The sequence below is a fragment of the Megalobrama amblycephala genome, linkage group LG3 (genome assembly GCF_018812025.1).
Source record: "Megalobrama amblycephala isolate DHTTF-2021 linkage group LG3, ASM1881202v1, whole genome shotgun sequence".
Taxonomy (NCBI): domain Eukaryota; kingdom Metazoa; phylum Chordata; class Actinopteri; order Cypriniformes; family Xenocyprididae; genus Megalobrama; species Megalobrama amblycephala.
The window spans coordinates 45,284,870-45,298,114 of NC_063046.1; the positions used below are offsets into that span (position 1 = coordinate 45,284,870).

Consider the following 13,245-nt stretch of genomic DNA (forward strand, 5'->3'; position numbering starts at 1 on the left):
GGACTAGCGGTTTCAGAGATATTCGCAATTGTTTTTAAGTGCTAAATCACCACGCCGCGCAAACTGTTAGTCGAAACCTAGCAAGTTTGGTATCATTGGACTCTGCAAGGATTCGGGAGTCTAAAGTTGTGACTCCTGTGAAAATAAGCCAACCAGATCAAAAGTTATAAGCATATGAATAAAGAAATTCTCCACTAGGTGGCGCTGGTCTGAAACTTCTCAGGCTCCTTTGGGGCATTGTGCTGATGACAATGTGATGGAATTTTTGAACTAATTAATAATGAACTAACATTTCTTTTCTTCTACAGGCCTAATAATAATAATCTAACTTTGAAATAGAGAAACAGTCACTAGGACTGAGTGTTGTGATTCAGAAACATTCTGCTGTGCTGGCTAGACAGCATCCTTCTGGGGATAAAAAATAGTCTTTGAGGAATTGTTTTAACCTATTGAGTAATCTGAACTATTAACCCTGAAACATTTTTTGATGATCTTGTGATTCAGTTGTTCTAATCTAAATTTATGCAGGACAGAGGAACTGAGATGTTTTTTTCTTAAATCTGAACCAATTGTATTAAGACTGATGATAATGAGTAATAGATCATGCCATACTGACTGTGAAGTGTACCTGAAATCCTATAAAACCTGCTGTATTCCTTTGTTCGGAGAGAGATTCCCTGGACTGATGAGAACTTTCCCGGCCGTGATTAAAGCATATTCTGAGGCATAGACTGGAGTCTGTCTGGTTTTTAGGCTGCAGCAAACCTAAGCACTAGAGATCTTTTTCTATACTATAGTGATAGTGTTTAGTGGAGGTGAGGAGCACTAAAGAGCTTAGTATCAGGTGATAGTGCCCCAAAATAGGCCGAGACATCGGACGACTCGAACAGGTATTAAAGTACGGGTTTAACTAGTCAGGTGCGTAGGGAAAATCTACCACAACCCATATCGAGTTTCATAACAATACGCTAATGCGTTCATAAAATACAGCATTTTAGCATAAAATTCAAAATGGCCGACGGCCAAAATGTTCGTTATGGTAAAATTGGATACCATTCAACTCGGCATGATGCCCCGAATCCACTGAGACTTTATTGGATTATTGGACAAACCCATCAGTAGTTATAAGCAAAATAAAGCAATTTTTCGTATCTCGTATGGACAAATGTTACACTGTCCTCTAACTGTGTGCCAAATTTCACAACTTTCCCGCAAGTGGTTCTATGGGCGGCCATAGACTTCAAGAGCGGAGGAAGAAGAAGAAGAAGAAGAAGAAGAAAAATAAATCTAACGATTACAATAGGTGTCTACACACCTTCAGTGCTTGGTCCCTAATAATAAACGGAGCAATTCCAAAAGGGTCCTCACACCATCTGTGCTTGGGCCCTAATAATAATAATAATAAACTGAGCAATTCCAATAGGGTCCTCACACCATCTGTGCTCGGGCCCTAATAATAATAATAATAAACTGAGCAATTCCAATAGGGTCCTCACACCATCGGTGCTCGGGCCTTAATTAACACATTACTCCAATCCTATATCATCTTCTTTGGCTTCCAGTCTCCCTGTGTATAAACTTCAAGGTATTAATTCTTACTTACAAAGCACTCCATAGCCTTTGTCCTACAAACTTATCTGACTTACTTCAGCCTTATTCTCCTGTTCGGTCCTTTAGGACTGTTAGTCACCCCCAAGTTTAGTCTGGTGACTATGGGAGCTAGGGCTTTTAGTGTCGTGGCTCCGAGGTGGTGGAACTCCCTTCCTCAAGACATCCGTCAAGCATCCACCCTTCAAAAACCTCTTAAAAACACATTATTTATTATAATATTATTCCTCTCCTCTCTTTTTTGTACATCTTTACCTTACCCTTGTAATTGTATTTTGTCATATTCCTTAACCTATCTTTTTAAAATGACCTTGGGTGTTGAAAGGCGTTATATAAATAAAACATATTATTATTTTTACTAATTTCTACTAGTCAAAACTCATTTTAACTAGTAAAATGCCCGTCCGGGGCTGAGCCCCAGCACATAGGCTTACCAGGGCTCGTCATATGCTTGTCTGGGACTGTGGGACAAGTGGATTTTTTGACGTGAAAGAGAATTTTACTTGCCTGACCAGATAAGTAGCTTGATTAAAATGTCAATAACAACCAAAATGCGAAAAAGTGGCGATTGATAGTGGACAGTAATAGGCTATATGTAATGGGCCTCATTAATGCACGGGCTTACCTGGGCTTACGCCCAGGGCACTGGGCTGAGGGAGGGACCCGGTGATGCCGGAAAAAAAATAACCACATTTTATAATGTGTTGACTGTCCATTTAATATCACTTTGCTTTGAATACATGTGCTGACCTGCGCCTGAAGTGCATCATGACGCGCTGCGTCTAGCAGCAAGCAACTCACAGTATCAGTATCTGGGCAACGCGTATAGACCGACTGGCACTGCCTGTTTGCGTACACTCATAGGGCTCGTTCACACAAAGAAAACACGTGAGACGCGGGCAGTGGAATGGGAGAAACCCCAAGGTCTCGACTCTCGAGACGCTTTTTAAAACGTTTTTTAAAACTGATTTTAACTTAGTTGAACTGATTCATGGCTTTAGAACACAATGTCATGCACGAGATGCTGCAAGACGCGAGCACAAAGTTTCTGCACGTCCTTCTAGCACATGTTTACATAGAAAAATAAAGAAAAAGTAGCGCGTTGGAAGCGCGTTCTGTGTGAACAGCCCCAAAGAAAACAATGCGTTCGAATTTAAAGATGTGGTGCGGCACTACGCATCTCGACCGATGTGTGACCCTTCACTCACTGAACCCTGCAGTCGTCAGTAGTCCAATAAAAATACAAATTATACAAAAATACAGTTTCTGAAAACGTTCAATGAGGTACTGTACTTAAAATTTTGAAATGTTGAAATTAACAATGAACAATACTTTTATTAACCTTACAGATGGAATCTTTCATATTCCGTTTCATATAAATCTACACAAAGGTCAAAGAATTGACATTAGCCATGTATTGTATTTGTTACAGTACAGAAGGGACTGAGACAGATGTAAAACAAACAGGTGTGTTTATTGATGTCAGCAGAGCGTGAACGGTAGTGCAGGTGAAGGACAGTGATGAATGACGGTGAAAACTTGTCGATGCTTGCAGGAATGGAGAGAATGGATCGTGCTGGAGACTTGGAACACAGGAGACTGGAGGCTTGGAACACAGGAGACTGGAGACACTCACACACACAAGGAGAGACACAGGAGGTACTCTGGAAACTTCGGAAACAGGTAAGTAGATCGTCTGGAGTCCTTGAGGTAAGCATACAGGTTAGTAAGTTTACAACGAGACCGGACAGTGAGTGTGTGTGAGTGTTGGCTTTTTGTAGTGAGCTTGATGAGTGCTGATGATGAGGTGCAGGTGGCGGTGATTAGTACTAAGGAGATGGCGTCCACAGCCGGAACGTTGGATGGTTCCCCATCCCAGGGGAACAGAGGGGGTTGGAAACCGAGCACGCACTGGAATGGAGTGAGTCCGGTGGTCGACTGTCGCAGGGAGTTTTGTGCGTACTCGGCCCAACCCAGGTACTGGTTCCAGGAGTCCTGGTGGCCGTGACAGAAGGTACGCAGGAAGCGGCCAATCTCCTGGATCTTCCGTTCCGTCTGCCCATTCGACTGAGGATGGTATCCGGAGGACAGGCTGACGGTCACACCCAGGAGGGAAAGGAACGCCTTCCAAACATGGGAGATAAATTGGGGACCTCGGTCTGAAACAATGTCTTCAGGAATTCCATAGTATCGGGAAACATTGTTAAACATTAGTTCAGCTGTTTCCATAGCGGTGGGTAGACTTTTCAGGGGGATCAGACGACAGGATTTTGAAAAACGTGTTGGTGGAGGCATTGGAGGAGGGAATGGTTTCTTCCGACCAGGAGATGGGGCTCACGAATATGGACTCTGGGAGAATGGGTTCTGGTTCTTCGTCATTCTCTTCAGGAGCATGGATACAGGATAAGGCATCCGCCTTGATATTTTTGGAACCAGGACGATAGGAGATTGTGAAGTCAAATCTGGAGAAGAACATGGCCCACCGTGCTTGTCGGGGATTGAGTCTCTTGGCAGCTTTCAGGTATTCCAAGTTTTTGTGGTCTGTTAGAACTAAGAAGGGGGTGTTTAGCTCCCTCCAACCAATGCCTCCACTCTTCCAACGCAAGCTTCACGGCCAGGAGCTCGCGGTCACCGATGTCATAGTTGACCTCCACCGGGTTGAGCTTACGGGAGAAGAAGGCACATGGATGTAGTCTACTTGGCGTCCCCTGCTGCTGAGAAAGCACCGCTCCCACTCCGGTGGTGGAGGCGTCCACCTCCACGACGAAAGGGAGTTCCGGGTTAGGGTGGACGAGGAGGGGAGCGGTGGTGAAGGCGGTCTTGAGAGCTTCAAAGGCGTTGGTGGAAGAGTGGTCCCAGGACAGAGACTTGGGCTGTTTACAGAGCAGGTTGGTAAGTGGACATACTATGGAGCTGTAGTTGTTGATAAAGCGACGGTAGAAGTTGGCAAAACCTAGGAAGCGTTGGAGTTCTTTGATGGTGGATGGTGTGGGCCAGGACTTGATAGCTTCCACCTTCCCCTCGTCCATCCGGATGCCACTGTGATCAATGATGTAACCGAGGAAATGGATGGATGGTTGGTGGAATGAGCACTTTTCAGCTTTGAGGAAGAGGTCAAACTGTCGCAGGCGTTGGAAGACCTCCGCAATGTGTCGGCGATGTTTGGCCAGGCTCCAGGAGTAGATGAGGATGTCGTCTATGTAGACCAGGACAAACTGATGGAGAAACTCCCGGAGCACCTCGTGGATGAAGTCCTGGAATACAGAGGGGGCGTTGACCAGGCCGTATGGCATGACCAGGTATTCATAGTGGCCGGTGGGCGTAACAAAGGCGGTCTTCCACTCATCCCCCTCGCGTATCCGGATGAGGTTGTACGAGCTGCGGAGGTCCAGCTTGGTGAACACAGTGGCACCACGGAGATGTTCTAGGGCAGCTGGGACGAGAGGAAGGGGATATCGGAACTTTACGGTGATCTTGTTAAGTGCACGGTAGTCAATACAGGGCCGCAAGCCTCCATCCTTCTTTGCCACGAAGAAAAAGCTCGAAGCAGCAGGGGAAGTAGACGGGTGGATGTAACCCTGGTTGAGCGCCTCTTTGATGTACTCCTCCATGGCCTTCTCCTCCTGCACAGACAGGGGGTAGATTCTTCCCCTGGGCACTGGCTCACCCGGTAGCAGATCGATGGCGCAGTCCCATGGCCGGTGTGGGGGCAGCTTGGAGGCACGTTGAGGGCAAAAGACGTCACTGAAGGGGGCGTAACAGGCTGGAATATCCACGGAGCGTTTCTCTACCGGGCTTTCGATGGAGGTGGCACAAGAGAGTGAGATCTTTTCTACAAGGAGACTGGAGAACAGGAAACTCGGAGAGACAGTAGGAGAAGCAATCTTCGCCCCACTTCAGGATTTCGCCCGTGCGCCACGAGATGGTAGGATTATGCTGCTCTAGCCACGGACGCCACAGAACCACGTCAGAGGTGGATTCCTCCAGAACCAGCAGATGAATCCGTTCCACATGTAGAATGCCGTTCTGTAACACCAGGGGGCCCACGCACCGGCTGATTTTCTTACGGCTCAGAGGTTTTCCCGTGATGGAATGGACTTGATAGATGGTCGGAGAGGGCAAGGTTTTGAGCTGGAGCTGTCTGCAGAGGGAGCCGGAGATGAAATTGCCTGCTGACCCTGAATCGAGGAGCGCCACCACTGGAAGAGAGATATCAGCAGCAGTAAGGTTTACAACAGTTGTGAGTGGTTTCATCTTCTTAATGGAGGGAATGATGGCACTCACCGTTGGACGAGGAGGACGAATGGGGCATGCTGAAATACCATGCCCGGAGCACCACAGTACAGGCAGAGATGCAGGGTCAGCCGGTGTTGGCGCTCTGTAGACGAGAGAGACGAGATGAGTCAATTTGAGAGTTGGATGAAGCGTTCTAGGCCGAGGGTGTCCTCGTATGCAGCGAGATGCAGCCGCACACTCGGATCCAGACCTTGACGGTACGTTGTGATGAGGGCTTTTTCATTCCATCCGCTTGCAGCAGCCAGCGTTCTGAATTGTAAAGCATATTCATGGACAGACATAGATCGTTGTTTTAAATTATAGAGTTTCTCACCAGCAGATGAATCAGATACCGGTTTTCCAAAAACTTTGCGGAAGTGAGAGATGAAGGATGAAAAGGACTGCATTGCGGGACCTTTCTGCGACCACAGGGAATCTGCCCATTTTAACGCTTTACCTTGGAGATGAGAGGTGACGAACGCTATTTTGGCTGTGTCAGTGGGAAAGAGATGCGGCTGCATCCCAAGGACCAGCTCACATTGCAGGAGAAAACTGCTGTAATCCTCCGCCGATCCTGTGTAGGGCGTCGGTTTGGCCATGGGACTGACGTGCACCACAGGTGAAGGAGCGGGAGCGGGAGTGACAGGAGCGACCGGCGGTGGTGGTGGTGCTGGCTGGTTGGTGAGAGCGTGGCGAAGTGCGTCGACGAGCTCCTGGAAGGGATCCGGGCGATTCATGCTGACATCTGCTGTTTGGTCCGGTCTTCTGTTACAGTACAGAAGGGACTGAGACAGATGTAAAACAAACAGGTGTGTTTATTGATGTCAGCAGAGCGTGAACGGTAGTGCAGGTGAAGAACAGTGATGAATTACAGTGATGAAAACTTGTCGATGCTTGCAGGAATGGAGAGAATGGATCGCGCTGGAGACTTGGAACACAGGAGACTGGAGACTTGGAACACAGGAGACTGGAGACACTCACACACACAGGAGGTACTCTGGTAAGTAGATTGTCTGGAGTCCTTGAGGTAAGCATACAGGTTAGTAAGTTTACAACAAGACCGGACAGTGAGTGTGTGTGAGTGTTGGCTTTTTGTAGTGAGCTTGATGAGTGCTGATGATGAGGTGCAGGTGGCGGTGATTAGTACTCAGGAGATGGCGTGCGCTGGGATTGAGTGAGGGTGGAGCCTGGCGTGTCTGTTACAGTATTGTATGTATACTTTATTTGCTTCCATTTTAGAACACTGATTATTATTTAAATACGATTTGTATTGTATTACAGTGATGATAAAAGATAACTGAAATTGAATGCATTTCTGATTTGTTTATATACAAACCCAATTCCAAAAAAGTTGGGACACTGTACAAATTGTGGATAAAAAAGGAATGCAATCATTTACAAATCTCATAAACTTATATATATTTTCACAATAGAATATAGATAACATATCAAATGTTGAAAGTGAGACATTTTGAAATGTCATGCCAAATATTGGCTCATTTTGGATTTCATGAGAGCTACACATTCCAAAAAGGTTGGGACAGGTAGCAATAAGAGGCCAGAAAAGTTAAATGTACATATAAGGAACAGCTGGAGGACCAATTTGCAGCTTATAAGGTCAATTGGCAACATGATTGGGTATAAAAAGAGCCTCTCAGAAGTCAAGATGGGCAGAGGATCACCAATTCCCCCAATGCTGCGGCGAAAAATAGTGGAGGAATATCAGAAAGGAGTTTCTCAGAGAAAAATTGCAAAGAGTTTGAAGTTATCATCATCTGCAGTGCATAATATCATCCAAAGAAAACCATACTGGATGCCCGTGATCTTCGGGACCTTAGATCGCACTGCATCACATACAGGAATGCTACTGTAATGGAAATCACAACATGGGCTCAGGAATACTTCCAGAAAACATTGCCATTCGCCGTTGTCGGCTAAAACTCTATAGGTCAAAAAGAAGCCATATCTAAACATGATCCAGAAGCGCAGGCGTTTTCTCTGGGCCAAGGCTCATTTAAATTGGACTGTGGCAAAGTGGAAAACTGTTCTGTGGTCAGACAAATCAAAATTTGAAGTTCTTTTTGGAAAACTGGGACGCCATGTCATCCGGACTAAAGAGGACAAGGACAACCCAAGTTGTTATCAGCGCTCAGTTCAGAAGCTGCATCTCTGATGGTATGGGGTTGCATGAGTGCGTGTGGCATGGGCAGCTTACACATCTGGAAAGGCACCATCAATGCTGAAAGGTATTTCCAAGTTCTAGAACAACTTATTGTCCCATCCAGACGTTGTCTCTTTCAGGGAAGACCTTGCATTTTCCAACATGACAATGCCAGACCACATACTGCATCAATTACAACATCATGGCTGCGTAGAAGAAGGATCCGGGTACTGAAATGGCCAGCCTGCAGTCCAGATCTTTCACCCATAGAAAACATTTGGCGCATCATAAAGAGGAAGATGCGACAAAGAAGACCTAAGACAGTTGAGCAACTAGAAGCCTGTATTAGACAAGAATGGGACAACATTCCTATTCCTAAACTTGAGCAACTTGTCTCCTCAGTCCCCAGACGTTTGCAGACTGTTGTAAAAAGAAGAGGGGATGTCACACAGTGGTAAACATGGCCTTGTCCCAACTTTTTTGAGATGTGGGACAATCTCAAAATTTTGAGATTAAAACGATATTTTATTTTTCCCTTAAAATGATAAATTTTCTCAGTTTAAACATTTGATGTGTCATCTATGTTGTATTCTGAATAAAATATTGAAATTTGAAACTTCCACATCATTGCATTTTGTTTTTATTCACAATTTGTACAGTGTCCCAACTTTTTTGGAATCGGGATTGTATGTCTGCTGCATGATGAGACAGTTTGCTTTCTCATGACACTAGTTTTAATTATGCAACTTTGACATTAAGCATGACATTAAACATTTTTGTCGAACTTGCATGGGTTTTTGTCACATTGTTTTAAAGATCAAAGTGCAGGATAAAAAAAAGTAATTTTTACCTTAAAGAATGAATTGATTCTGAACTGCCGAAATGAGTCTTCAGTAATTCCAGTCTCACTTCCTGTTACAAACTTACATAACAATGTAAAAAATTGCATAATGGCAAGCCAGTTGCTCATGAACAACATCTATTTTGACCCGCCTTTAAAAACTTAGACTGGAAGACAGAGACTTCAAAAAGCTGAGACTGGAAGAGTTTGGTTTGTGTTGCTGACATGTTTACATGACATCTTTACGGTGTGAAAGCAAATCAACTTTGCATGCACTTCCAAAAGACAAGGACTCGAGCTGGAATTGATACAGTAAATCTGACACCATTGTTACTGTTTGAATCTGCGTCTCCTTTCAGAGGCGGTGTCCTCCCGAGCTCGCATTTGAAGGCTGCATACATCATTAAGGATGTCTTATTTAAGAAAAGTAACCATAATAAAATGATGGTTATTCCTCGTGAGGTGCAAAATGCTGTTTTTTCTTACTTTGCAATCCAATGGTTGTTTTTCTTAATTGAGCCGGCCTAACAGCCTTACAGCCTTCAAATGCGACCTCCGGAGGATGCAGCCTTCGAAATGAGTAGCCTGTACAAATAGTTCAGACTATGTGCCATTATGTAGTTCATGCAGTGATATTTATATTTTATAACAGACCTATAGGTTCGAATGTTTTGAAAATGGTATTTATTCATGCAAAATAAAAGGCTGATAACTTTCACTTTGTGAATAAGAAGATTGAGTGAATGTAGGTTATAGTTCTGGTGAATGAAGGGCCCCCTCAAGAGGTAAAGCCCAGGGGCCCCTTGTAGTCTTAATGCAGCCCTGATATTCGCGGTGATAGCCTATTGCACTGTTGAGGCGCACGTAACCTCTTGGGGAGAATTCAAAACAAATGAGATCCCACACAAAAAAACAGTTATCATGTTGCAATAAAAATTCAATATGTGGGGGTTTTTATAGCTAACTTTGCTATTTACTACATATGATAAAGTTAAGCATCACACGACTGAAAGTGCTGAATTCCTGAATATCACCTTGATTGAAACTGACACTAATTTCATACAACAATGACTCAGTGGCTCACTCATTAAGACGGTCACTTGGCGTTCTACTGGCTGTTTAATTTCATGTTTAAAAGTATAAATTTCCCACCAATATTTCTTATTTGTATATTCAAAAATATTTAAAGAATCTCATAACATTATTGAATGTAGTTGTACTTTTTCAGTGTAAATTATTTAATTTAGTAACAGCCCTATAGTGTCTTACTATTTTATTTTATCAAATGTAAGAATTTGAAAAAAAAAAGATTAAACATAAATGTAATTAGATGCCCTTTATAAAGGTTAATAAAATACCCCAGGGTAAATAACATAAATATCCAGATTTAAATGTGTCACTGCTGATAAAACACTGATGAGAATGTTGCTTGTTTCAGAATAAATTACAACACACACACACACACACACACACAAACACAAAATCCTATTTTTTTCCCCAGGCAAGCTACCTTTTCACTCTGACAAATAAATGATCAATTTAGTTGTCCAAATGACAAGCACAAAACAAGACTTAATGTCGAACTCTGTATTTTGTATTTATATTCTCTCCTTTAATGGTAGTATCACTCTTATATTTGGTTGATTTCCAATGGAAGTCAGTGGAAGAGTATGACTAGTCAAAATAGCATTGTATATATCTTCAGTCCATCTTATGAGTAGTCATAATCACATCTTAATTACAGTTATGATGAGATAAAATTGCAGAATATCTGAAATTGGAATTTTGACTATTAAAAACTAAATTACGACTAGTAGAGCCACGGTTAGACTATTTAATGCTAAAATGGATTGCCGTATTGATAGTTGTATATGCTGAAACGTCTTGCGATAATGGCTGGCTATTTAAATACCGACATATAAAACGAGAGCTTCAAAATTGCGTAGCCTATAGTGTAAATAACATTTTAACCTAAACGTAAAACTGTACAGCCAGTAGTGCAGACTGATTTAATCATTGATAGACGGATATAGTACTTGGAGACGTATTTTATTTCTGAAATGAATCCTCTATATTCAAAAAGAGGGCTTTTGACAATATAGGCGTTATAAGCCCCCAAAACCTAAAATGTCATAACGGCTACATTAAACCGCATTAGAGGTTTTATTTGTTTTTTATGGGAATGTTTAATGTGTGATTTAACGCGCTAGTTCAGATTCTGAGCTCGTAAGTGTATGGATCAATAACATCCTACAGAATTTGTTCCTCAAATATCACTATAAATAATATTACGCCACGTAAAACGTTTTATTAAGTTTCTATTTGGAAGTCGAGTAATCTATAATTTAGCACAATTTTCTGGGCTCATATACTTGCCTGTATAGTATGCATCATCAATAAGGTGTATATCCTTCACTGTTTTGATGCATTAAACCACGTTACATAACATGAAACAAACCTTCTGACTAACCAGTCTCTAATATCTGTTCTGGTAAAGCTAATAAAAAACTGAACTAATGCATGCATGTATAAATAAATAAATAAATAAGTCAAACCTGGGAAAATCTGGATCCCTGCTGGATGTTGCAAGATGTGTCTTATTTTCTTGAATTATTTTGCTGCAGTCTTCTGCCACTATATTGTGGGCTTAAATAACATGCTAATCAGAATGCATGTCAGCCAATCAGAAAGGATCTGTTTAAGTCTTCTGCTCTCTCTTTCTTTTAAATCACATGACTTTAAGGAAGAAAAAAAAAAGAAAAGAAAAAAAAGTGGTCCTGGGTGGAGGGAATTTGGAAATGAGGAAAACCATGAGTAGCTATTTCTTTCTTTTTAAGTTGAAAAGGGGAATCCGCACACCAAATGAATGCAAAATTCAAGGTCCTTTGAGCAAAATTACCCCCACCTTCACAGTTCACAGTAACTGACCCAACTTTGGCTGAAGTGATCTAGGCCACTTATGGCAATGACTCGGCTTATGTTCACTCACAGATGGTTACATAAGCAATAGTTAACATAAAATTGTCTTAACATTTCCTGGTAGTTCCTGATGCTTTTCCACAGGATTTAATATAAGTCTAAGGTGTCTCCTGAATGTGTCTGTGAAGTTTCAGCTCAAAATACCCCATAGACTTTTTTATTCATCTGTTTAACTGCCTATTTTGGGGCATCATTATAAATGAGCCAATTCAGACTGCTTCCCCTTTAAATGCTCTCACTCCCAACCCCAAGCTTGCAACTGCCTTAAACACTGCATAAACAAAGTTCACACAGCTAATATAACCCTCAAAATGGATCTTTAAGTGTTCATCATGCAGCATGTCTAATCGCGTAAGTATAGTATTTATTTGGATGTTTACATTTGATTCTGAATGAGTTTGATGGTGCTCCGTGACTAAAGCTAACATTACACACTGTTGGAGAGATTTATAAAGAATGAAGTTGTGTTTATGAATTATACAGACTGCAAGTGTTTAAAAATGAAAATAATGACGGTTCTCGTTTTTGTGAATACAGTAAGAAACGATGGTAACTTTAACCACATTTAACAGTACGTTAGCAGCATGCTAACAAAACATTTAGAAAGACAATTTACAGATATCACTAAAAATATCATGATATCATGGATCATGTCAGTTATTATTGCTCCATCTGCCATTTTTCGCTATTGTTCTTGCTTGCTTACCTAGTCTGATGATTCAGCTGTGCACATCCAGACGTTAATACTGGCTTGTCTCAGACAAGTTGTCTGCCTTGAACATGGGCTGGTATATGCAAATATTAGGGGTGTACATATTAATGATCCTGGCCGTTACGTAACAGTCGGTGTTGAGATTCGCATGTTCTTCGGAGGTCTTTTAAACAAATGAGATTTTCATAAGAAGGAGGAAACAATGGTGTTTGAGACTCACTGTATGTCATTTCCATGTACTGAACTCTTGTTATTTAACTATGCCGAGATAAATTCAATTTTAAATTCTAGGGCACCTTTAATATAATAAAAATGCTGTATAAGACAGAACATTCTCTAATATGAATAATATCTAATCTATTTAAAAGATTTACACGATTTAACTACAGAAGAGTCAAGTTTTAAATAGGAAAAATATTGAAACTCTTTGGTCATTTTTTAAGCGAGATGCTAACGGTCTAATCCAGGGGTCTCCAATCCTGCTCCTGGAGGGCCACTGTCCTGCAGAGTTTAGCTCCAACCCTAATTAAACACACCTGAACCAGCTAATCAAGGTCTTACTATAGGCAAGAAAATTCCAAGCAGGTGTGTTGAGGCAAGTTGGAGCTAAACTCTGCAGAACAGTGGCCCTACAGGAGCAGGATTGGAGACCCCTGGTCTAATCAATGA

The 13,245-nt window shown here is 42.2% G+C and overlaps 1 protein-coding gene across 1 annotated transcript in view; it reads right to left on the bottom strand.

Moving 5' to 3' along the window:
- The window catches only part of LOC125265418 (interferon-induced very large GTPase 1-like), a 63,986-nt gene extending 52,454 nt beyond the window's left edge, over positions 1-11,532 (bottom strand). Inside the window, exon 1 of the mRNA XM_048185631.1 lies at positions 11,441-11,532. The gene's annotated coding sequence lies outside the window, so the exon portion shown is untranslated. The remainder of the gene's footprint in view (positions 1-11,440) is intronic.
- Positions 11,533-13,245: the final 1,713 nt, after the last annotated feature.